Raw genomic sequence first — 25,885 nt, forward strand, 5'->3', positions numbered from 1 at the left:
CTTTGTAGAATTAGAGTTAGTTGTTATAGGTTCTGCTTATATTATATGTGTCATTTATTGTCACCAGAAGAATATATTAAGGTTTATATTAGTAATTATTATAATTATTTACCCTGTACAAGACCTATACATGTCCTGGTCCAAGGGTAGAGTGGGTAGGCACTGGTATGGGACGGGATTTCAAGAATGCTTCCAAACCATATATATCTTTAAAATGTCTCTGAGTAAATTCGATTTTTTCTTTTTAAAGGTTTGTAATAATGAATAACAGAGTAAAATGTGGGAAATAGACTCATGGAATACAAAAGGGCTCCAGAGCTTAAAGAAGAGGAAATTATTTCTTCATTTACTTTTGCAGTCTACGGCGTGTTTTACACTACTTCAGGAAACTCACCTAACTAATGATCAATGGGCAGAGATCAAGAAAAGGAAGTGGATTGGAGAGGTTATAGCCTCAGAAGGTAAGACCAATAGTGCAGGGGTAGCTATAGTTATTAAAAATCAATATCAAGGGAAGATTTTGGACTCTAAAATAGATAAAGAAGGAAGGTGGTGCTTTGTTACCCTCTCATCTACTCTCCATGATAAACCTATTTTACTTTGTAATGTATACGTACCATACAGTAATCAACAATGTTTTATAGCATCACTTTACCCGCTTTTAAACCAATATAATAACTATTATATAATAATAGGAGGGGACTGGAATTCCTATCAGAATCCGAAGTTGGATAGGTCTTGTCCACAAAGGTCATTCAATAGGCAAGCGGTGGTCGCACTAAATGATTTGAAAGAAGATTTTCAACTATATGACCCTTTTAAATATCTGAATAACCATTTCAATACAAACAATTTTACTTTTTATTCACCGTGTCACAAAATGTGGTCTAGAATAGACTTCCTTTTGATTTCACAAACAATGATTAATTTTGAACCATTAGTTCTCATACATGTGCATTATTTATTGGCCTATTCAAAAATTTCATTAAGTTTTTCTAAAGATTCTAAACATAATTTGTCTCACAGGGGTTATAATTGGTCTTTAAACCCAAATCTATTAAATAAAGAAGAAATAATACATGAAATTACAGATGTTCTTAATAGCATACTAGTTAAGTTGGAGAAGCCACAACATTCTCCTGATATAGAATGGGCAACAGTTAAGACACAAATAAGAGGGATCTTCTTGCAAAAAGCTTCATATTATAAAAAAATGCATATTAGAGAGATACAAGATTTGGAAGTTAAAATAAATTCACTTGACCAAGAGTTGATTCAGAATTACAACAGTCAAACAGAGGCGGAATTATTCAAATGTCAAAAAGATCTTTTCTTAATTCAAAATAATAGGTTGACATTTTATGAGCATAAAATGTTAGCGAGATATGCTAATAATATTCAAACACCATCAAGGGCATTAGCTAGAATCATTAATCAATCAAAAACAGCATCTTTAATCTCGGAAATACATTTGGACAACACAATATATTCTAAAACCAAAGATATTGTTAATGTTTTTGAAAGAATATACTCTGATATTTATGCTGATCAAAAGGATCTATCCTTAAACAGGTCTAATAAAGAATTTTTTCACAAAATTAGTTTCCCAAAAATAGATGATATTTCCCAAGAAGACCTTATTAAACCTATATCGGGTGAAGAAATAACTTATATAATTAAAAACTTCAAATCATACAAGGCACCGGGGCCTGATGGCCTGACTGCTGAATTTTACAAAACTTTCTGCAATATTCTTGGTAAAATACTATTGATTGTATTTAATTATATAATTAATAATAAAATTAATGACCTCCATTTTAACGCATCAAAAACTATTCTTATACCTAAAATAAATGCTGATACCCAGAATCCTGATAATTATAGACCAATTTCACTTCTAAATGTTGATATGAAAATTTTGACTTCTATTTTGGCTAATAGATTGAAAAGAATAATGAATCAAATAATTTCTAGTGAACAAGCTGGTTTTATAACTGCCAGACAAACAAGTGACAGTACATTAACACTATATTCATTAACCTCTTATGCTAAACAAAAGAATTTAAATATTTATGCACTCATAATTGATGCGCAAAAGGCTTTTGATAGGGTTAATATAGAGTTCTTGTTTGACACTTTGCCACATTTTAATATACCCCAGGAATTTATCTTATGGTTACAAATCTTATATACTAATCCTTACACCACTTTATATATCAGCAAAAGTTTTTCTAAAAGAATACAACTTAAAAATGGAACACGACAGGGCTGTCCTTTGTCTCCCTTGTTGTTTAATATATACCTAGAGCCTTTATTTTTATATATTAAACAGAATGTATATCATAATGCCCCTATATTATATGGAACAAAAATATCCATGGCGGCGTTTGCAGATGATCTTAACATATACTGCACAACACCAATTTCAGACACTGAAAAATTATTGAAAGTGGTGGAGGACTTTGCAGTAATATCTAATTACAAAATTAATCTTAAAAAAACAAGCATATTTCCTTTAAAATTTCCCAAACCCTTTTCACTTCTCCCATTGGTACGGCAGGTAAAATCTGAAGATAAAATTAAATACTTGGGTATTACCTTTTCTACAGATGATAAGTATTTTTATAATACCAACATTAAATTAGTCTGGGATCACATACTATTTGATTTTAAGAGATGGAATAATTTAAAGTTACCTGTATTAGCAAAAGTTGCAATTATTAAAATGAATGTTTTACCCAGATTATTATATATATTTAGATCTGCTCAAGTGTTAATTTCCAAGGGTTTTTTTAAACAAATTCATAGGGAATTGGCTAAATTTATTTGGGACCCAAGAAAGACCAGGATATCATATGATAAATTGATGACTCCAAAAATAAAGGGGATTGGATTTACCAAATTTTGAAACTTACTATTTAATAATAAACTCGAACAGAATCTTAAGAATTGCCAATTATGACATATTTAGTAATAAATGGTAACCAATGTGGGTAACTTTGAACTATAAACACATTTTGAATTTGAATATTAACCCCAAATCAGTACCTTTCTTAGGAAAGGAAAAACTTAAATTATATGATATAATGGATCACATTAAATTATATATAACGTCATTACAAAATTTATTTGAATCCTTAAATCTTATGCAGCATATGATGGTCTTCCAACCTTTTCATAGAAATCCTAACTTGAAAATTAATAATAAATTAATAAATCTTAAAAACTTTCTTCTTATGATGAATTTAACCTTACTTGATATATATCCCTACTTAAAGGAGTCCATTAATACAATAAGACAAAAAATGAATCTGCCCAAATCATATTTAACTATTTTGAGGCAGATCAAAGAATTCTCTATAAGTTACTTTAATGACTTTAAAATTAAAGATGAGGAAATAACAAAATGTTTCAATTTGTGGCAAACTCTTCAACAAGATGTCAAATTCATAGCAGCCACTAACAAACTAATAAAGGATCTTAAATTTCAAAATACAGTTCTTATGTCAAAATATTGGAGGGACAAACTGCCACTTACAGAAGAAAAACAATTACTGAAGTCAATTAATCTAACAACAAAATCAATATCTCTTCAAAAATTTATGTATACTCAACTTATGATTTTTATTAACGCCTATTATACACGGCTTAGATTGCACAAGTTTAATCCTAAAAAATCTCCAAATTGCCCATATTGTAAAGATCAAGCAGCAGATCTTCTTCATATGTTCTGGAGTTGTAAATGTATTTATAAACTTTGGAATTCCTTAAAATTACAACTTCAAAAGATGGGATATCAAAGTTCAACACTTTCATGGGAATTCATGATATTACGTATTCCTCCAAAACAATTTCCTAGATCCCAAATCACTATATTTATTAATATTTTTTTATTAATGTAACTTTATATAGTTACAAACTGGTTAAATCCATCTCAAACATCATGGGACAATTTTAGGGTTTTAGGGCTTTAGCAATAAGACACATATTAGCCCACAAACTACTTCTGAAAGATCATAATAAAAATATCAATAATTTTTAATATCATATTGGCGTAATATATAGAGATCGAGTATAGTGTGAGACATATATAGCCTTTAAGGAAAAAGTTATTAATAAGTAAAAGATTGAGATATCTGATCTATTTATAATTCTTTTCATATGTTCTTGTACAATCTGTTGTTACATTTGGAAGCATTCATGTAAATATTGTATATATGTTTTGTGATTGTATTAGACATAATAGAATGTATTAATATTTTTGTTTTGTTTAAGTTTGTATGGAAAATGCTAAAACAATAAAGACGTATTATTGAAAAAAAAACGGAAAAAAAAAATCTTGAATTCTGCAAAATTATGTATAGTTGAGAGGTATGTAGAGTATTATAAAATAGCTCAGTTAGTGTGTGTGTGTGTGTGTGTGTGTGTGTGTGTGTGTGTGCGTGTGTGTGTGTGTGTGTGTGTGTTAACTGCTCAGAGTCATAAATAGGCAAATGGAGGTTTAGGGAATCAAATCCAGGAGAATATGAATGCAAGGAAATAGTTTTCATAATAACAAAGTACAGCTTTAATATTCTGTGCCATAACCATACTTCATAGCTATCCTTGATTTTGCAGAACGACCTTCATTTTGCCTCATATCTTTGGCTTGTTACTCATAAAATTTAAATATGTGTGGTTTTATGGCTAATTAGTGAGGATAAGTAGTCAATAAATAATGATTGACATCAATGTTTGTGTGTGGTAACCTGAAATAACACATTGGGCAGGTGACTGGTTTCGGGGAAGAGGGTAAGGAGCAAAAGGTAATGGCCCATGGGTTGAAAACAACTCGGATCCAAACTGTATTTAATAACCCACTGCGTGTTGTGACTTGAGATTCTATGAGCATTCCATGTAGTCACTTCAGGTTCTGTAAGCACTCCATTTAGTGTCATCAGACTACACATTCCATATAATGAGAATAAGTTCTATAACCTTTTCATGTTGTTTTGACACCAGCTTCTATAAGCATTCCAAGCAATGACTTCACATTCCATAAGCAATGTATGCTGTGACTTTAGCTTTCTGTTTTTAACATCTTTATTGAATTATCACTTAACACATAGACAAACATACATTTACATTAAAGAAAACAAACCATGTTAGCATGTTTAGTTATAAACATAATATCTCACATGTTTTTGTAGCTATTATCAATCCAACATTACATAAATCGTTCAATTCCTGCTTTCCTGTAAATCTCATTCCTCCTCCAAAACATTATTCTTTATGTATTGTTCCCACAATTTCCATTTTTTAATGTAATTTGCTCCTACTGTTTTCTAAAGATCCCACTTCCAGCTATTCCATCTCTGCTACAATAATCAATACTTCAGGTATAGTTGGTTTAGACTTTTTTATTTTCTAACAAATGCTTTTTAGGCACCCGCCAGAATTAAACTTGGCAAGGCCTTACTATGTTTAGACAATTCAGATCCTCTATCCCAGCTTAAAAAATAATTTCCTTAGTTAGACCCATTTGCTCACGCAATATGTCTGACAGAGCAATCTGCAGGGAATGTTTGAAGTTTGCCAACTCATTACAGTCCCAAAACATATGTTCCCAGTTACCTCTTTCTTCCCCATTATTTATTTATTTATTTATTTGCATTTGTTAACCGGGTTGGTCCAGCTGGGTAAGAATTACCCTTTTTCAGTGGAGACCCGAGGGGAAAAGCCCCAAACAGACATACAAATACATATGAATAGTGACAACTTAACAATATTACAGAGGAAAACAATATTATGGGTACAATGGATAAGAAAAACAAACAATGAAAAAACAGAGATGATACAAAGGGGAAAAGTTGCTGAGTCAAGCTTTTTTTTTTGACTAAATGGAAGAATAGACATCATTCACTAAAGAGGCAAATGCACATTGTGGAGGAAGTGGTATCTTTAGGGCACAGTCTTCCTTTAATGTCTCTTGATTAATCTTGTTCACATGGATGCATAGTTAACTTTTCCAACACAAAGTTCTGATTCAAGGAAGAACAGCTATCTCTTCCTGATATTCTTAGGCATAACATGTCCTTTATAGAGGCATTAAATGGAAATTCTGTATCTACTATAACACTGGATCCTTTTCATCCAAGTCTATTCTATATGACAGTTGGGTGCCAACTTGATCCTCGTATCCGATTCGGCCATTATATCTCAAATATTTGCTATCTACCTGAGGAAAAATTCTTTGGAGTTTACTTGTGGTATAAAATAACTATATATATATATATATATATATATATATATATATATATATATATATATATATATATATATATATATATATATATATATATATATATATATACTTTCAAGCAAAAATCCTAAATCTTCTAGACTTTGTTGCATACTTGGGTGCCATACATATGTCCTGCTATTGTTTCAATGTGAATTCTTTATTCAGTCTTTCTTCCCAATATACTCTAACCTCCTCTGATTGATACCTATCGTTACTGTGCACTATTGTATATGCCTTACTATCTCTTTTATAATAGCAGCTTCTGATCTAGATTCAGCTAAAATCTCTAGCAGAGCAGGAGTTTCACTTAGGATTCCCCTATCTCTTTCTCTTTGCATATACTCTGATATTAATCCCTGATAAGAAGGGAGTCTCTAGCCTACAGTCCAAATGCCTTCTTGGTCTCTTTCCAATCTATTACCTTTTTCTCCCTAGTTATTTGCTCCTAAAACCTTGTCTACTTTGCCAGTTTCCTCCTATAAATTCCAGATCCCATTTGTCTGTTCTCTGTACCCCTAATTGCAGTCATCCCTTTCACCATTCTTGTGGTGGCTTAGTTCTTAGAATGCTTCTGCTACTTTATGAATATAATATTTTGGGGTCTATGTTTACCCATTGAATGGTAACATTGTTGAATGGCATTACATTGTAAATGCCATTCACCAAAACCTCCTCATGTGGGGGGTTGTGCCCTCCACAACCCCCTTCTAATTATATATACCAACTCCAAGATCGCACTAGTGTGGGGAAATGGCAAATTTCCTTATCTCTGTTGCAATGTGATCTTAGTCAGACTGGCTTGATGAGCAGCATGTTCAACATATAATTCCATTTAATGATGTTACCATTTGATGGGTAAACGTGCACCTAATATTCTGTATGGCTATTGTTATTTGCTTAAGGATCTGCCTCCAAAATCCTACTTATTTATTTCTTGAACTCCCCATTTCATCATCATCTTTTTCCACTTTGATTTAGTGTTCTGCTTTTGTTATATATATCATCCCTAACTTTGTAGTTTTAAAATGTCCCCTAAAATCAGGTAATCCTAAACTACATTGTTCTGTTGGAAGGATCAACTTATCCCACTTAACCTTTGCCTTCTTACACTCCCAGATAAATTCCTTCAACTCTTTATTAATTAACGTCCCCAAATTCTCCTCTGGTTGATAAAATTATGCCTGACCTGTATATAAAACTAAAGGGACTAAAACATTTTCACTGTTTGTGTCTTGTGATCCATATCCATATTCAACAGCTTACAGTTTCTCAGTTTTCGTATTATCTTTTTAGTCTCTTCCCATGCATCTCTCGCTGCCATAACAGAATCATTTTAATCCATACTTTTACATAATTAATTTTATCATGCCCCTATAAATATGTCTATTGCTGGACCAATTCATATGTGGGTACATAGTTTACAACTATAACCTTTGTTTTACCTTCATTAATTTTATATCCCAAAAAGCACTGAAATGCTTTCAAAATTTTTAACAGCACTGAGATGTCCTTTTCTGGTTTTATCAGGTAAAAAATAATATCATCTGCAAACAAAGCCAACTTTTCTTGATTACCATATCAAATATATCCTTGTATTTCTGAGTCAGTTATTTAGTTTTCCAATGGCTTCAGATATAAAGCAAATAGCAAATACTAAATAGTATATCCCTGCCTGATTCCTACATTCACACACAACTTGCCAGAGAGGAAGCCCCTCATTTTATTTGTTGCCTCCAAACCCTCATATATCCTCCTAATTAACCTTATTACGGAATAAGGAGATTACAAATGCTTCCATTACCCTACTCAAAAAATCTCAGCTTACTCTGCCAAATATTTTCTCTGCATCAAGACCCACCAACAGCAGCAGTATTTTCTTACACTCTGCTTCCCTCTGGATCATGATTATTCTATTAGTATTGTCAAATGTTTATCTTTCCTTCACAAAACCACATTGATCCATGTCTATCAGTTTTGGCAACAACTTTGCAATCCTTTTGGATACTATTGACATAAGCACTCTATAATCATAGTTTAAAATTGAAATGAGCCTATATAAAGCTGGGTCTGATGGGTCTTTATCATCTTCAGGTATTACAACCACCACAGCTTCCTTCCAGGATGTCGGTGCTTCCTCTCCTTTTAAAATACTGTTAAACAAAACCTTCCAGAGCTTTATCACATTGTTCCCTCCAGGCTTCTGAGCTTCTACATGAATACAATCTATTCCTGGAGACTTTCCTGCAGATTGATTTTATGTCACCATTTTACCTCATCTCCTCGTATCTTAACTATTAATATTTGACCCTCATCTGCCTCTAACATTGGCATACTTAAGTCTTCCATAAAAATTTCCATTTGTGCTCTTTTTTGATTTCCATATTTCTCTGCTTTATGCAAACTTTTATAACATTTACGAAATACATATAATACCTCTACAGGATCTTTGGTTATTTTTATTTGTATAGGCTCCCTATATTTGGCAACAGCCCTTTCTGCTTTCTGTTGCCTAAGTCACTGTGCTAAATGTTTTTGTGCTCTGGAGTTTTCATTAAAAAACATTTGCTTAACAGCATTCTTTCTAAACTCATGCATATTATCCAGACACTCACTTATTTTCTCTTTAGCACACTGCAGTTGCACCTCTTCTTGTTCTGAGAGATTCCCCTTATTCTTTAAAACTTTAACCTTTGTCTATTTCTTTTATTTTTACTCTATTTTTAAACCTCACTTTCATTTTATCTGACTCTCTAGTTATAACTTATGAAGAAAACTGTCTTCCCCAATAACTCTTGAATAATTTCCACTACCCATTAATTAAATTCCATTGTTTTTAACAGGTAGCTGGGGAATTGCCAGTGTCTCATTTTTACTTCACTACCCTGCATTTTTATCTTAGATGTTACTGGTCCATGGTCTAAAATAGTTATTGGATTTGTGTCAAACTTTTCAATTTAATGCACATGTTGCTGTGAAATATAATTTCTGTCTAGTCTATCCCTGTTACTATACTTTGGGAAATAACATGTACATTCTCTCTGAGTTCCTACTATTGAATTCATGTTTTCCACACCAAATACTTTAATAAATGTCTTGAGAAATCTAAAAATATTCTGTCTAATCCCCCTGAAACAGCCTCACTGTTGCAAATCAAATTGCAGTCCCCATCTATAAGTAATATTCCCTGCTGAAAGATGATTATTTCCATCAAAAATTTCTAAGGCTCAACAATAGTAGTTTTAGGTGGAATATAAATACATGCCAGCATGCTGCCCCTCCCTTGCCAAGAGTCTCTTACTACCACAAATCTACCATTATTACTTTTTTCTTCTTCTATCACTGTTGGAGCTCCTCTAGCAATTAGTATAAGTACTTCCCTTTTCCTTTGTCCATGATACTCTGATGAATATTTATTATGAAATCCTTTCTTTATCAAATTCACGTTTACTTCTTTCCAAATGCCTTACCTGTAGCATTGTTATTTGCACTCTGCATTTCTTAACATAATTCAATACTCTTTCATTTTTGTCTATATAAGTGAGGCCATTCATGTTTCAAGATTATATGCATAGTGTAGCCTCTACAATATGAAGGTATTGTTCCTAGTAAATGACTAGGAAGCATTGAAAAAAGATCAGGCATGGATATGAGTATAAAAATAACTTTAATAATACTTAAGTGAAAGAACTTTTGTTTTGATGTAAGTTCTCAAAACAAATATACCCTAGAACACCCCAGAACCTATTAACTTAAACAAACACACAAAAATATGTACATCTTTGAGTAATGAAGTTTAACCCTCCTGATAGTAACAATTGCCCCAAACTGACAGTTGCAAACACAAGCATTACCTAAGCTAAAATTAAGGTCACCCATACTAATAAGCATGCTACAGCCTGTGCTCATACCTACACTAATTGTTGTCTGTTCTTGTCTTATGTTTATATCCCTCCCAGATTTGAAAAGCAGCTTGTATGTTTTCAGAAAACATTAACTTTTAGCCTTAAAAAAGTGCTGTTTTTATTGCTTGCCCTATAGTCAGCTTGCCTCCATGGAAACATAAGAACAAACTCTGCAGCTGCCCTCAGCTGAAGGCTTCTCAAGTTACACTGAATATTTATTTACTAAAGAAAAACTTTTCATTACATTTGGTGTTCTCCAGTTTACTTGCACGCAATAAAAACTTGTTATCAGATTAAGTGAAGGGCCTTATTCCAGACATTCACCTATGCAAAGGTAACAGAAAATATATCAGTTCTGCAAATTTTATAATCCATTCACTTGTACACACTCATTCCCCATCTCAACAATCCAAGTTTACAGGTTATTAACCTAAATGTGCCTTTGTCTGGCCTTTCTTCTCTTGTTACATTGTAGTGCCTATATTTCTTAAAACTAAAAAATAAGGGGAAAAGGTACTTGTTAATTTTATTATCTTTATCACATACAACAATAGTTGAAACGATCTAACATGCAATATATATCATGAATGTTATATAACAATACTGTTAAGAACAAAATAGTTTTACTTATAGTTACTTTTTTTTCTTTTTCCTTCCCCATGGTGTCCTTCCAGACATTAATGATATGAAGTGGGGCCTATGCTTTTAATCCCCCCACAAGTTTAACAAAGTCAGCAAAAGTCCAATCGTTCCACTTTTTCTTGTAAAGCCATATTTCACAAATGTGATTGATGCTTTATAATATCACATTTATTCACTAATTCAGTGTTGCTGGCATTCTTCCTGTACATCTTCATCTCCCAACCCCAGACTCTGGTTCAAGTCCAAGCTACTACAGATTAGTAAACTCCTGTGCTTTCTTCTGTCTCTCAAGCATTTTTCTGTGGAACACTGAAAAAGGTTTCACTGGCAAACCTTGTCTATGAGTTTCATTATCACCAGAATGAAAAGCAGCGTCCCCTTCTGTTTGATGACTCACTTTTTAGTAGACAATCTTTTGTATTTTGTCATGAGCCTATTCTTCATCAAAAAATTATCTTGATCCTCCAGGAAAAAAAAATATCCTGAAGACAGTTGGATGCATGCTATCACCATTCCCTGATTGCCGAGATAAATTTGCTTCTCTACTGCTTGGCGTATAGTGAATAATCATTTTCCTTAAGCACTCTATCGTCACCAATTGTTAATACTTTGCCCTTCTACCACATTTTTGTCAGGATCAACTCTTTTTGCTGGTATGATTGCATTTTCAGTAATACAGGTCTTAGCTGCTTTCTCATGGCCAGGTGTTATGATCCATTATATAGGTTCTGAGGGTAACACTATTGAGAAGAAGTGATACAAGACACCAAGGCACAAGCTTAAACAGTTTATTACCAAATAACACAAAATAATCAACAAATCAAATCAAGAAAATGATCTTGTACTTACGAGCATCAAAAAATCATCTTTACTGTTAGGGGGACTCTAAATCTTATTAGTGCAGTTATCTGTTCAGTCAATACAGTGATGACATTGGCAAAACTGTATGCTCAGTCCAAGCTAAGAGTTCATGTTGATCAAATCAAATTTGGATGATGATTTCCAATCTATTACTGTCTGCTGAACATTTTATAGTCTTGTATAAACAATGAGTTCAAGAAGGTCATGACAGTTTTGAACTAATAGAATAGTTTAGAAAATTATAAATTATTTCTTAAGTTGTTGAATCACAATTTGGTCAACAAAGTAGTACATGCACTGCAGCCTGAGAGGGAAGTTTTTTTAGCCCTCTGCATTTTCTTTAATAATTTTGATTGCTAAACAAATTAATCTGTTTCATCTCCTTAAATTGATTTGCTTTTTTAAAGCCATCTGTGTCTAAGGATGTTGATGCATACATTTTTTATATTTTCTGTAGTGTACTAACTTGCTGTGTGAGGTCACTAACTGTATGTTGTAAAAGCTGTCAAAAACATTTATTTGACTGTATGTGTCCCAGCTTTATCTTTTTCCCTTATCTTTAAACGTTAAATCTGCTAGAGCCTTTGGCAACTTTTCTGGATCTGCTGTATGCTGAAACTGTAAAGGCTACAAAGGGAGTGGGGGAGAAGGACTTTACTCAGTACTCTAGCAGGGGGTCCAGCCATGGGTCCTACAGGAATTTTACCTAGATTGTCTGCATTAATCAACTTATTTTCATTCTTGCTAACATTTCTCTTTAAAGAAAACAACACTGGTGGTTGTGATATCTTCTCTGTATACCTCATAACTCTGCTCACTGTGCCAGTTTGCTATGATCCATTGTCTAGCTAAGAGTTTGTGTTGACCAAATCAAACCAATCAAATCAAATCCAGATGATGAGTATCCTATCACTGGCTACTAAGCATTTTATAGTCTTGTATAAAAAATGAGTTCAAGAAGGTCATGACAGTTTTGAACTGATATAAACTGTTAGAAAATTAGAAATTATTTCCAAAGCTGTAAATAAGACATATATAATGTCTGTTTTTTTTTACTTTCAGTACCTCTGTATACTTCCTCTTCCTAAGAGAAAAGTTAGCACTTAGCTGACTACAGACTTATGATAATTCCTCTTATCCGACTCTGTGATCTGGTAAACATCTTATCAGATTCAACAAAGTTCAATGCACTAAAGTCCATTAAGCAAGGTTTGCCCTTAAAACATGTTTCTAGCATATTTTACAAATATTTCAAAAGCTATTTGCAAGATGCAGTCTTTTAATATAGTTGCTGTTATTTCATTATACACAGGAGTAAGGTGGTTGAGGCACCTAATAATCTGGACAAGTTGTGTGGGCCCTTCACACTAGGTTTGGAGCACACACGCAATGTGCCCTTTCAATTAACAAGTCCTGCAGTTGAATACCAGTCCAGTTGCTTATTCGTGCATTCATAAAATGAATACATTCTGTTCCTTCTAATGTCATTGGTACAGCAGAATATTTCATGTTTTCCCTGCATGATGTATCATCTAACTCTTCCATTTTTTGAATTAGTTGTTCTTCAGCAATCTTGTACTCAGCCAGTCTTTTCTTCATTTCAGTCTGATTTTTTGCAATTTTATCATTTCATCTGAATAGCTGTTTATAACTTCTGGCATTTTCCCGAACATTTTGTTATTTCAGTTGATACAATCCTTTAGTGTTTCATTTATTTTAATCAGTTCTGAGTACGTTTGATTTATTTTTTTCATTTAGATTACTGGAAGCCATATCTTGCACCAAAACTGGAGCTTGAACTACTTTTGCTAAACAGCTGCAAGGAGATTACAAATGCTTCCATTACCCTACTCAAAAGATCTCAGCTTACTCTGCCAAATATTTTCTCTGCATCAAGACCCACCAACAGCAGCAGTATTTTCTTACACTCTGCTTCCCTCTGGATCATGATTATTCTATTAGTATTGTCAAATGTTTATCTTTCCTTCACAAAACCACATTGATCCATGTCTATCAGTTTTGGCAACAACTTTGCAATCCTTTTGGATACTATTGACATAAGCACTTTATAATCATAGTTTAAAATTGAAATGAGCCTATATAAAGCTGGGTCTGATGGGTCTTTATCATCTTCAGGTATTACAACCACCACAGCTTCCTTCCAGGATGTCGGTGCTTCCTCTCCTTTTAAAATACTGTTAAACAAAACCTTCCAGAGCTTTATCACATTGTTCCCTCCAGGCTTCTGAGCTTCTACATGAATACAATCTATTCCTGGAGACTTTCCTGCAGATTGATTTTATGTCACCATTTTTACCTCATCTCCTCGTATCTTAACTATTAATATTTGACCCTCATCTGCCTCTAACATTGGCATACTTAAGTCTTCCATAAAAATTTCCATTTGTGCTCTTTTTTGATTTCCACATTTCTCTGCTTTATGCAAACTTTTATAACATTTACGAAATACATATAATACCTCTACAGGATCTTTGGTTATTTTTATTTGTATAGGCTCCCTATATTTGGCAACAGCCCTTTCTGCTTTCTGTTGCCTAAGTCACTGTGCTAAATGTTTTTGTGCTCTGGAGTTTTCATTAAAAAACATTTGCTTAACAGCATTCTTTCTAAACTCATGCATATTATCCAGACACTCACTTATTTTCTCTTTAGCACACTGCAGTTGCACCTCTTCTTGTTCTGAGAGATTCCCCTTATTCTTTAAAACTTTAACCTTTGTCTATTTATTTTATTTTTACTCTATTTTTAAACCTCACTTTCATTTTATCTGACTCTCTAGTTATAACTTATGAAGAAAACTGTCTTCCCCAATAACTCTTGAATAATTTCCACTACCCATTAATTAAATTCCATTGTTTTTAACAGGTAGCTGGGGAATTGCCAGTGTCTCATTTTACTTCACTACCCTGCATTTTTATCTTAGATGTTACTGGTGCATGGTCTAAAATAGTTATTGGATTTGTGTCAAACTTTTCAATTTAATGCACATGTTGCTGTGAAATATAATTTCTGTCTAGTCTATCCCTGTTAATATACTTTGGGAAATAACATGTACATTCTCTCTGAGTTCCTACTATTGAATTCATGTTTTCCACACCAAATACTTTAATAAATGTCTTGAGAAATCTAAAAATATTCTGTCTAATCCCCCTGAAACAGCCTCACTGTTGCAAATCAAATTGCAGTCCCCATCTATAAGTAATATTCCCTGCTGAAAGATGATTATTTCCATCAAAAATTTCCAAGGCTCAACAATAGTAGTTTTAGGTGGAATATAAATACATGCCAGCGTGCTGCTCCTCCCTTGCCAAGAGTCTCTTACTACCACAAATCTACCATTATTACTTTTTTCTTCTTCTATCACTGTTGGAGCTCCTCTAGCAATTAGTATAAGTACTTCCCTTTTCCTTTGTCCATGATACTCTGATGAATATTTATTATGAAATCCTTTCTTTATCAAATTCACATGTTTACTTCTTTCCAAATGCCTTACCTGTAGCATTGTTATTTGCACTCTGCATTTCTTAACATAATTCAATACTCTTTCATTTTTGTCTATATAAGTGAGGCCATTCATGTTTCAAGATTATATGCATATTGTAGCCTCTACAATATGAAGGTATTGTTCCTAGTAAATGACTAGAAAGCATTGAAAAAAGATCAGGCATGGATATGAGTATAAAAATAACTTTAATAATACTTAAGTGAAAGAACTTTTGTTTTGATGTAAGTTCTCAAAACAAATATACCCTAGAACACCCCAGAACCTATTAACTTAAACAAACACACAAAAATATGTACATCTTTGAGTAATGAAGTTTAACCCTCCTGATAGTAACAATTGCCCCAAACTGACAGTTGCAAACACAAGCATTACCTAAGCTAAAATTAAGGTCACCCATACTAATAAGCATGCTACAGCCTGTGCTCATACCTACACTAATTGTTGTCTGTTCTTGTCTTATTTTTATATCCCTCCCAGATTTGAAAAGCAGCTAGTATGTTTTCAGAAAACATTAACTTTTAGCCTTAAAAAAGTGCTGTTTTTATTGCTTGCCCTATAGTCAGCTTGCCTCCATGGAAACATAAGAACAAACTGTGCAGCTGCCCTCAGCTGAAGGCTTCTCAAGTTACACTGAATATTTATTTACTAAAGAAAAACTTTTCATTACATTTGGTGTTCTCCAGTTTACTTGCACGCAATAAAAACTTGTTATCAGATTAAGTGAAGGGCCTTATTCCAGACATTCACCTATGCAAAGGTAACAGAAAATATATCAGTTCTGCAAATTTTATAATCCATTCACTTGTACACACTCATTCCCCATCTCAACAATCCAAGTTTACAGGTTATTAACCTAAATGTGCCTTTGTCTGGCCTTTCTTCTCTTGTTACATTGTAGTGCCTATATTTCTTAAAACTAAAAAATAAGGGGAAAAGGTACTTGTTAATTTTATTATCTTTATCACATACAACAATAGTTGAAACGATCTAACATGCAATATATATCATGAATGTTATATAACAATACTGTTAAGAACAAAATAGTTTTACTTATAGTTACTTTTTTCTTTTTCCTTCCCCATGGTGTCCTTCCAGACATTAATGATATGAAGTGGGGCCTATGCTTTTAATCCCCCCACAAGTTTAACAAAGTCAGCAAAAGTCCAATCGTTCCACTTTTTCTTGTAAAGCCATATTTCACAAATGTGATTGATGCTTTATAATATCACATTTATTCACTAATTCAGTGTTGCTGGCATTCTTCCTGTACATCTTCATCTCCCAACCCCAGATTCTGGTTCAAGTCCAAGCTACTACAGATTAGTAAACTCCTGTGCTTTCTTCTGTCTCTCAAGCATTTTTCTGTGGAACACTGAAAAAGGTTTCACTGGCAAACCTTGTCTATGAGTTTCATTATCACCAGAATGAAAAGCAGCGTCCCCTTCTGTTTGATGACTCACTTTTTAGTAGACAATCTTTTGTACTTTGTCATGAGCCTATTCTTCATCAAAAAATTATCTTGATCCTCCAGGAAAAAAAAATATCCTGAAGACAGTTGGATGCATGCTATCACCATTCCCTGATTGCCGAGATAAATTTGCTTCTCTACTGCTTGGCGTATAGTGAATAATCATTTTCCTTAAGCACTCTATCGTCACCAATTGTTAATACTTTGCCCTTCTACCACATTTTTGTCAGGATCAACTCTTTTTGCTGGTATGATTGCATTTTCAGTAATACAGGTCTTAGCTGCTTTCTCATGGCCAGGTGTTATGATCCATTATCTAGGTTCTGAGGGTAACACTATTGAGAAGAAGTGATACAAGACACCAAGGCACAAGCTTAAACAGTTTATTACCAAATAACACAAAATAATCAACAAATCAAATCAAGAGAATGATCTTGTACTTACGAGCATCAAAAAATCATCTTTACTGTTAGGGGGACTCTAAATCTTATTAGTGCAGTTATCTGTTCAGTCAATACAGTGATGACATTGGCAAAACTGTATGCTCAGTCCAAGCTAAGAGTTCATGTTGATCAAATCAAATTTGGATGATGATTTCCAATCTATTACTGTCTGCTGAACATTTTATAGTCTTGTATAAACAATGAGTTCAAGAAGGTCATGACAGTTTTGAACTAATAGAATAGTTTAGAAAATTATAAATTATTTCTTAAGTTGTTGAATCACAATTTGGTCTACAAAGTAGTACATGCACTGCAGCCTGAGAGGGAAGTTTTTTTAGCCCTCTGCATTTTCTTTAATAATTTTGATTGCTAAACAAATTAATCTGTTTCATCTCCTTAAATTGATTTGCTTTTTTAAAGCCATCTGTGTCTAAGGATGTTGATGCATACATTTTTTATATTTTCTGTAGTGTACTAACTTGTTGTGTGAGGTCACTAACTGTATGTTGTAAAAGCTGTCAAAAACATTTATTTGACTGTATGTGTCCCAGCTTTATCTTTTTCCCTTATCTTTAAACGTTAAATCTGCTAGAGCCTTTGGCAACTTTTCTGGATCTGCTTTATGCTGAAACTGTAAAGGCTACAAAGGGAGTGGGGGAGAAGGACTTTACTCAGTACTCTAGCAGGGGGTCCAGCCATGGGTCCTACAGGAATTTTACCTAGATTGTCTGCATTAATCAACTTATTTTCATTCTTGCTAACATTTCTCTTTAAAGAAAACAACACTGGTGGTTGTGATATCTTCTCTGTATACCTCATAACTCTGCTCACTGTGCCAGTTTGCTATGATCCATTGTCTAGCTAAGAGTTTGTGTTGACCAAATCAAACCAATCAAATCAAATCCAGATGATGAGTATCCTATCACTGGCTACTAAGCATTTTATAGTCTTGTAGAGAAAATGAGTTCAAGAAGGTCATGACAGTTTTGAACTGATATAAACTGTTAGAAAATTAGAAATTATTTCCAAAGCTGTAAATAAGACATATATAATGTCTGTTTTTTTTTACTTTCAGTACCTCTGTATACTTCCTCTTCCTAAGAGAAAAGTTAGCACTTAGCTGACTACAGACTTATGATAATTCCTCTTATCCGACTCTGTGATCTGGTAAACATCTTATCAGATTCAACAAAGTTCAATGCACTAAAGTCCATTAAGCAAGGTTTGCCCTTAAAACATGTTTCTAGCATATTTTACAAATATTTCAAAAGCTATTTGCAAGATGCAGTCTTTTAATATAGTTGCTGTTATTTCATTATACACAGGAGTAAGGTGGTTGAGGCACCTAATAATCTGGACAAGTTGTGTGGGCCCTTCACACTAGGTTTGGAGCACACACGCAATGTGCCCTTTCAATTAACAAGTTCTGCAGTTGAATACCAGTCCAGTTGCTTATTCGTGCATTCATAAAATGAATACATTCTGTTCCTTCTAGTGTCATTGGTACAGCAGAATATTTCATGTTTTCCCTGCATGATGTATCATCTAACTCTTCCATTTTTTGAATTAGTTGTTCTTCAGCAATCTTGTACTCAGCCAGTCTTTTCTTCATTTCAGTCTGATTTTTTGCAATTTTATCATTTCATCTGAATAGCTGTTTAAAACTTCTGGCATTTTCCCGAACATTTTGTTATTTCAGTTGATACAATCCTTTAGTGTTTCATTTATTTTAATCAGTTCTGAGTACGTTTGATTTATTTTTTTCATTTAGATTACTGGAAGCCATATCTTGCACCAAAACTGGAGCTTGAACTACTTTTTGCTAAACAGCTGCAAGGAGATTACAAATGCTTCCATTACCCTACTCAAAAGATCTCAGCTTACTCTGCCAAATATTTTCTCTGCATCAAGACCCACCAACAGCAGCAGTATTTTCTTACACTCTGCTTCCCTCTGGATCATGATTATTCTATTAGTATTGTCAAATGTTTATCTTTCCTTCACAAAACCACATTGATCCATGTCTATCAGTTTTGGCAACAACTTTGCAATCCTTTTGGATACTATTGACATAAGCACTTTATAATCATAGTTTAAAATTGAAATGAGCCTATATAAAGCTGGGTCTGATGGGTCTTTATCATCTTCAGGTATTACAACCACCACAGCTTCCTTCCAGGATGTCGGTGCTTCCTCTCCTTTTAAAATACTGTTAAACAAAACCTTCCAGAGCTTTATCACATTGTTCCCTCCAGGCTTCTGAGCTTCTATATGAATACAATCTATTCCTGGAGACTTTCCTGCAGATTGATTTTATGTCACCATTTTTACCTCATCACCTCGTATCTTAACTATTAATATTTGACCCTCATTTGCCTCTAACATTGGCATACTTAAGTCTTCCATAAAAATTTCCATTTGTGCTCTTTTTTGATTTCCACATTTCTCTGCTTTATGCAAACTTTTATAACATTTATGAAATACATATAATACCTCTACAGGATCTTTGGTTATTTTTATTTGTATAGGCTCCCTATATTTGGCAACAGCCCTTTCTGCTTTCTGTTGCCTAAGTCACTGTGCTAAATGTTTTTGTGCTCTGGAGTTTTCATTAAAAAACATTTGCTTAACAGCATTCTTTCTAAACTCATGCATATTATCCAGACACTCACTTATTTTCTCTTTAGCACACTGCAGTTGCACCTCTTCTTGTTCTGAGAGATTCCCCTTATTCTTTAAAACTTTAACCTTTGTCTATTTCTTTTATTTTTACTCTATTTTTAAACCTCACTTTCATTTTATCTGACTCTCTAGTTATAACTTATGAAGAAAACTGTCTTCCCCAATAACTCTTGAATAATTTCCACTACCCATTCATTAAATTCCATTGTTTTTAACAGGTAGCTGGGGAATTGCCAGTGTCTCATTTTTACTTCACTACCCTGCATTTTTATCTTAGATGTTACTGGTGCATGGTCTAAAATAGTTATTGGATTTGTGTCAAACTTTTCAATTTAATGCACATGTTGCTGTGAAATATAATTTCTGTCTAGTCTATCCCTGTTAATATACTTTGGGAAATAACATGTACATTCTCTCTGAGTTCCTACTATTGAATTCATGTTTTCCACACCAAATACTTTAATAAATGTCTTGAGAAATCTAAAAATATTCTGTCTAATCCCCCTGAAACAGCCTCACTGTTGCAAATCAAATTGCAGTCCCCATCTATAAGTAATATTCCCTGCTGAAAGATGATTATTTCCATCAAAAATTTCCAAGGCTCAACAATAGTAGTTTTAGGTGGAATATAAATACATGCCAGCGTGCTGCTCCTCCCTTGCCAAGAGTCTCTTACTACCACAAATCTACCATTATTACTTTTTTCTTCTTCTATCACTGTTGGAGCTCCTCTAGCAATTAGTATAAGTACTTCCCTTTTCCTTTGTCCATGATACTCTGATGAATATTTATTATGAAATCCTTTCTTTATCAAATTCACATGTTTACTTCTTTCCAAATGCCTTACCTGTAGCATTGTTATTTGCAATCTGCATTTCTTAACATAATTCAATACTCTTTCATTTTTGTCTATATAAGTGAGGCCATTCATGTTTCAAGATTATATGCATAGTGTAGCCTCTACAATATGAAGGTATTGTTCCTAGTAAATGACTAGGAAGCATTGAAAAAAGATCAGGCATGGATATGAGTATAAAAATAACTTTAATAATACTTAAGTGAAAGAACTTTTGTTTTGATGTAAGTTCTCAAAACAAATATACCCTATAACACCCCAGAACCTATTAACTTAAACAAACACACAAAAATATGTACATCTTTGAGTAATGAAGTTTAACCCTCCTGATAGCAACAATTGCCCCAAACTGACAGTTGCAAACACAAGCATTACCTAAGCTAAAATTAAGGTAACCCATACTAATAAGCATGCTACAGCCTGTGCTCATACCTACACTAATTGTTGTCTGTTCTTGTCTTATTTTTATATCCCTCCCAGATTTGAAAAGCAGCTTGTATGTTTTCAGAAAACATTAACGTTTAGCCTTAAAAAAGTGCTGTTTTTATTGCTTGCCCTATAGTCAGCTTGCCTCCATGGAAACATAAGAACAAACTGTGCAGCTGCCTCAGCTGAAGGCTTCTCAAGTTACACTGAATATTTATTTACTAAAGAAAAACTTTTCATTACATTTGGTGTTCTCCAGTTTACTTGCATAATAAAAACTTGTTATCAGATTAAGTGAAGGGCCTTATTCCAGACATTCACCTATGCAAAGGTAACAGAAAATATATCAGTTCTGCAAATTTTATAATCCATTCACTTGTACACACTCATTCCCCATCTCAACAATCCAAGTTTACAGGTTATTAACCTAAATGTGCTTTTGTCTGGCCTTTCTTCTCTTGTTACATTGTAGCGCCTATATTTCTTAAAACTAAAAATAAGGGAAAAGGTACTTGTTAATTTTATTATCTTTATCACATACAACAATAGTTGAAACGATCTAACATGCAATATATATCATGAATGTTATATAACAATACTGTTAAGAACAAAATAGTTTTACTTATAGTTACTTTTTTTTCTTTTTCCTTCCCCATGGTGTCCTTCCAGACATTAATGATATGAAGTGGGGCCTATGCTTTTAATTCCCCCACAAGTTTAACAAAGTCAGCAAAAGTCCAATCGTTCCACTTTTTCTTGTAAAGCCATATTTCACAAATGTGATTGATGCTTTATAATATCACATTTATTCACTAATTCAGTGTTGCTGGCATTCTTCCTGTACATCTTCATCTCCCAACCCCAGACTCTGGTTCAAGTCCAAGCTACTACAGATTAGTAAACTCCTGTGCTTTCTTCTGTCTCTCAAGCATTTTTCTGTGGAACACTGAAAAAGGTTTCACTGGCAAACCTTGTCTATGAGTTTCATTATCACCAGAATGAAAAGCAGCGTCCCCTTCTGTTTGATGACTCACTTTTTAGTAGACAATCTTTTGTATTTTGTCATGAGCCTATTCTTCATCAAAAAATTATCTTGATCCTCCAGGAAAAAAAATATCCTGAAGACAGTTGGATGCATGCTATCACCATTCCCTGATTGCCAAGATAAATTTGCTTCTCTACTGCTTGGCGTACAGTGAATAATCATTTTCCTTAAGCACTCTATCATCACCAATTGTTAATACTTTGCACTTCTACCACATTTCTGTCAGGATCAACTCTTTTTGCTGGTATGATTGCATTTTCAGTAATACAGGTCTTAGCTGCTTTCTCATGGCCAGGTGTTATGATCCATTATCTAGGTTCTGAGGGTAACACTATTGAGAAGAAGTGATACAAGACACCAAGGCACAAGCTTAAACAGTTTATTACCAAATAACACAAAATAATAAACAAATCAAATCAAGAGAATGATCTTGTACTTACGAGCATCAAAAAATCATCTTTACTGTTAGGGGGACTCTAAATATTATTAGTGCAGTTATCTGTTCAGTCAATACAGTGATGACATTGGCAAAACTGTATGCTCAGTCCAAGCTAAGAGTTCATGTTGATCAAATCAAATTTGGATGATGATTTCCAATCTATTACTGTCTGCTGAACATTTTATAGTCTTGTATAAACAATGAGTTCAAGAAGGTCATGACAGTTTTGAACTAATAGAATAGTTTAGAAAATTATAAATTATTTCTTAAGTTGTTGAATCACAATTTGGTCTACAAAGTAGTACATGCACTGCAGCCTGAGAGGGAAGTTTTTTTAGCCCTCTGCATTTTCTTTAATAATTTTGATTGCTAAACAAATTAATCTGTTTCATCTCCTTAAATTGATTTGCTTTTTTAAAGCCATCTGTGTCTAAGGATGTTGATGCATACATTTTTTATATTTTCTGTAGTGTACTAACTTGCTGTGTGAGGTCACTAACTGTATGTTGTAAAAGCTGTCAAAAACATTTATTTGACTGTATGTGTCCCAGCTTTATCTTTTTCCCTTATCTTTAAACGTTAAATCTGCTAGAGCCTTTGGCAACTTTTCTGGATCTGCTTTATGCTGAAACTGTAAAGGCTACAAAGGGAGTGGGGGAGAAGGACTTTACTCAGTACTCTAGCAGGGGGTCCAGCCATGGGTCCTACAGGAATTTTACCTAGATTGTCTGCATTAATCAACTTATTTTCATTCTTGCTAACATTTCTCTTTAAAGAAAACAACACTGGTGGTTGTGATATCTTCTCTGTATACCTCATAACTCTGCTCACTGTGCCAGTTTGCTATGATCCATTGTCTAGCTAAGAGTTTGTGTTGACCAAATCAAACCAATCAAATCAAATCCAAATGATGAGTATCCTATCACTGCCTACTAAGCATTTTATAGTCTTGTATAAAAAATGAGTTCAAGAAGGTCATGACAGTTTTGAACTGATATAAACTGTTAGAAAATTAGAAATTATTTCCAAAGCTGTAAATAAGACATATATAATGTCTGTTTTTTTTTTACTTTCAGTACCTCTGTATACTTCCTCTTCCTAAGAGAAAAGTTAGCACTTAGCTGACTACAGACTTATGATAATTCCTCTTATCTGACTCTGTGATCTGGTAAACATCTTATCAGATTCAACAAAGTTCAATGCACTAAAGTCCATTAAGCAAGGTTTGCCTTTAAAACATGTTTCTAGCATATTTTACAAATATTTCAAAAGCTATTTGCAAGATGCAGTCTTTTAATATAGATGTTGTTATTTCATTATACACAGGAGTAAGGTGGTTGAGGCACCTAATAATCTGGACAAGTTGTGTGGGCCCTTCACACTAGGTTTGGAGCACACACGCAATGTGCCCTTTCAATTAACAAGTCCTGCAGTTGAATACCAGTCCAGTTGCTTATTTGTGCATTCATAAAATGAATACATTCTGTTCTTTCTAGTGTCATTGGTACAGCAGAATATTTCATGTTTTCCCTGCATGATGTATCATCTAACTCTTCCATTTTTTTAATTAGTTGTTCTTCAGCAATCTTGTACTCAGCCAGTCTTTTCTTCATTTCAGTCAGATTTTTTGCAATTTTATCATTTCATCTGAATAGCTGTTTTAAACTTCTGGCATTTTCCCCAAAATTTTGTTATTTCAGTTGATACAATCCTTTAGTGTTTCATTTATTTTAATCAGTTCTGAGTACGTTTGATTTATTTTTTTCATTTAGATTACTGGAAGCCATATCTTGCACCAAAACTGGAGCTTGAACTACTTTTTGCTAAACAGCTGCAAGATTCTTTCCAGTCAGGATTTTCTCTTCAATGTTTCTAGTTGATTTTCTTTCAGGCTCCCTATATTTCTTCTTTGCTGGCATCCAGGCAGTGTACTTACTAGCTAGTAAATTCATTTACTAAAACTGACAGTTACTGGCCCTTAATACCAGTTTCTTTTTTTTTCACTGGGAAAGTTGAAATCAAGCTGTTAATCAGTATGCATCTATCTTGGAAGTTCTTTAAAGGGTAATCATTACTTCAGCTTCCTTAAGCATTTAGGGTTCCTATTACGTGATTGAAGTTTTGAAACTTCGAACACGACAATATCAAACTTGTCTGTTCGAAGTTTCAAAACTTCGTACATGGCAAAAAAATAAAATAAAACATGCAACAGTAAACTAACTGTTGCAAGCAGAGGGGCAAGCACCTCTGCAGCCCCCACACCCCCGCTCTTTAAATATACCAACTCCGAGATTGCACTACAGTGCAGTAAAGGGAAATATTCCCTTTCCAAACTGTAGTGCAGTCTCTGAGTTGCTTGCCCCCCTGCTTGCAACAGTTAGTTTACTGTTACATGTTTTATTTTTTTTTTCCGTGTTTGAACTTCTGCAAGTTCGACTATATGGTTTCGACCATATAGAGTTCGAATTTGTTGAAGTTCGATCACGTAACAGGAACCCAAGCATTTCATGCAGTGACTTCATTTCCTGCAAGCATTCCATGTAGTGAGATCAGCATCTTTAAGTATCCCTTGTAGTGATTTCAGCTTCTGTAAGCACTCCAAGCAATGACTTCAGACTCCATAAACACTCTGTGTTTTGACATCAGCCTCTGTAAGCATTCACTGTAGAGACTTCAGATTTTGTTAGCATTCCATGTAGTGATTTTAGGTTTTGCAAGCATTTCATGGAGTGACTTCACATTCTATAAGCATTCCATGAAAAGACGTCAGCATCTGTATGCATTCCAGGAACTGCCATCAGTCTCTTTAATACTCCATGTAGTGACATCAGCTTTTGTTAGTATTCCATGCGGTTACTTCAAATTCTGTAAGCATTCCATGTAGTAACACCAGCTTCTGTAAACATTCCAGGTAGTGACTTCAACTTAGGTATGTATTCCAACCAGTGACTTCAGATTATGTAAGCATTCCATGGAATGAAATTAGCATCTGTAAGCATGCTTGTAGTGACTTCAGGTTCCACAAGCATTCCATGTAGTGTCATCAGCTTCTGTAAGTATGCCAAGAAGTGACTTCAGATTCTGTAAGCATTGCATTCTGTGAACTTAGCTTCCTTATGCATTTCATGGAGAAACTTCAGGTTCCGTAAGCATTCCTTGAAGTGACATCAGTAAGAATTCTATGTAGTGACAACAGCTTGTGTAAGTCTACCATGGAATGACTTCAGATTCCATAAGCACTCTATGGAGTGACATCTGCTTCTGTAAGCCTTCTATGTAGTGACCTTAGATTCCATATGCATTTTTTGTAGT

The sequence above is a fragment of the Protopterus annectens genome, chromosome 5.part0 (assembly GCF_019279795.1).
Source record: "Protopterus annectens isolate FY-2018-M chromosome 5.part0, PAN1.0, whole genome shotgun sequence".
NCBI lineage: Eukaryota > Metazoa > Chordata > Ceratodontiformes > Protopteridae > Protopterus > Protopterus annectens.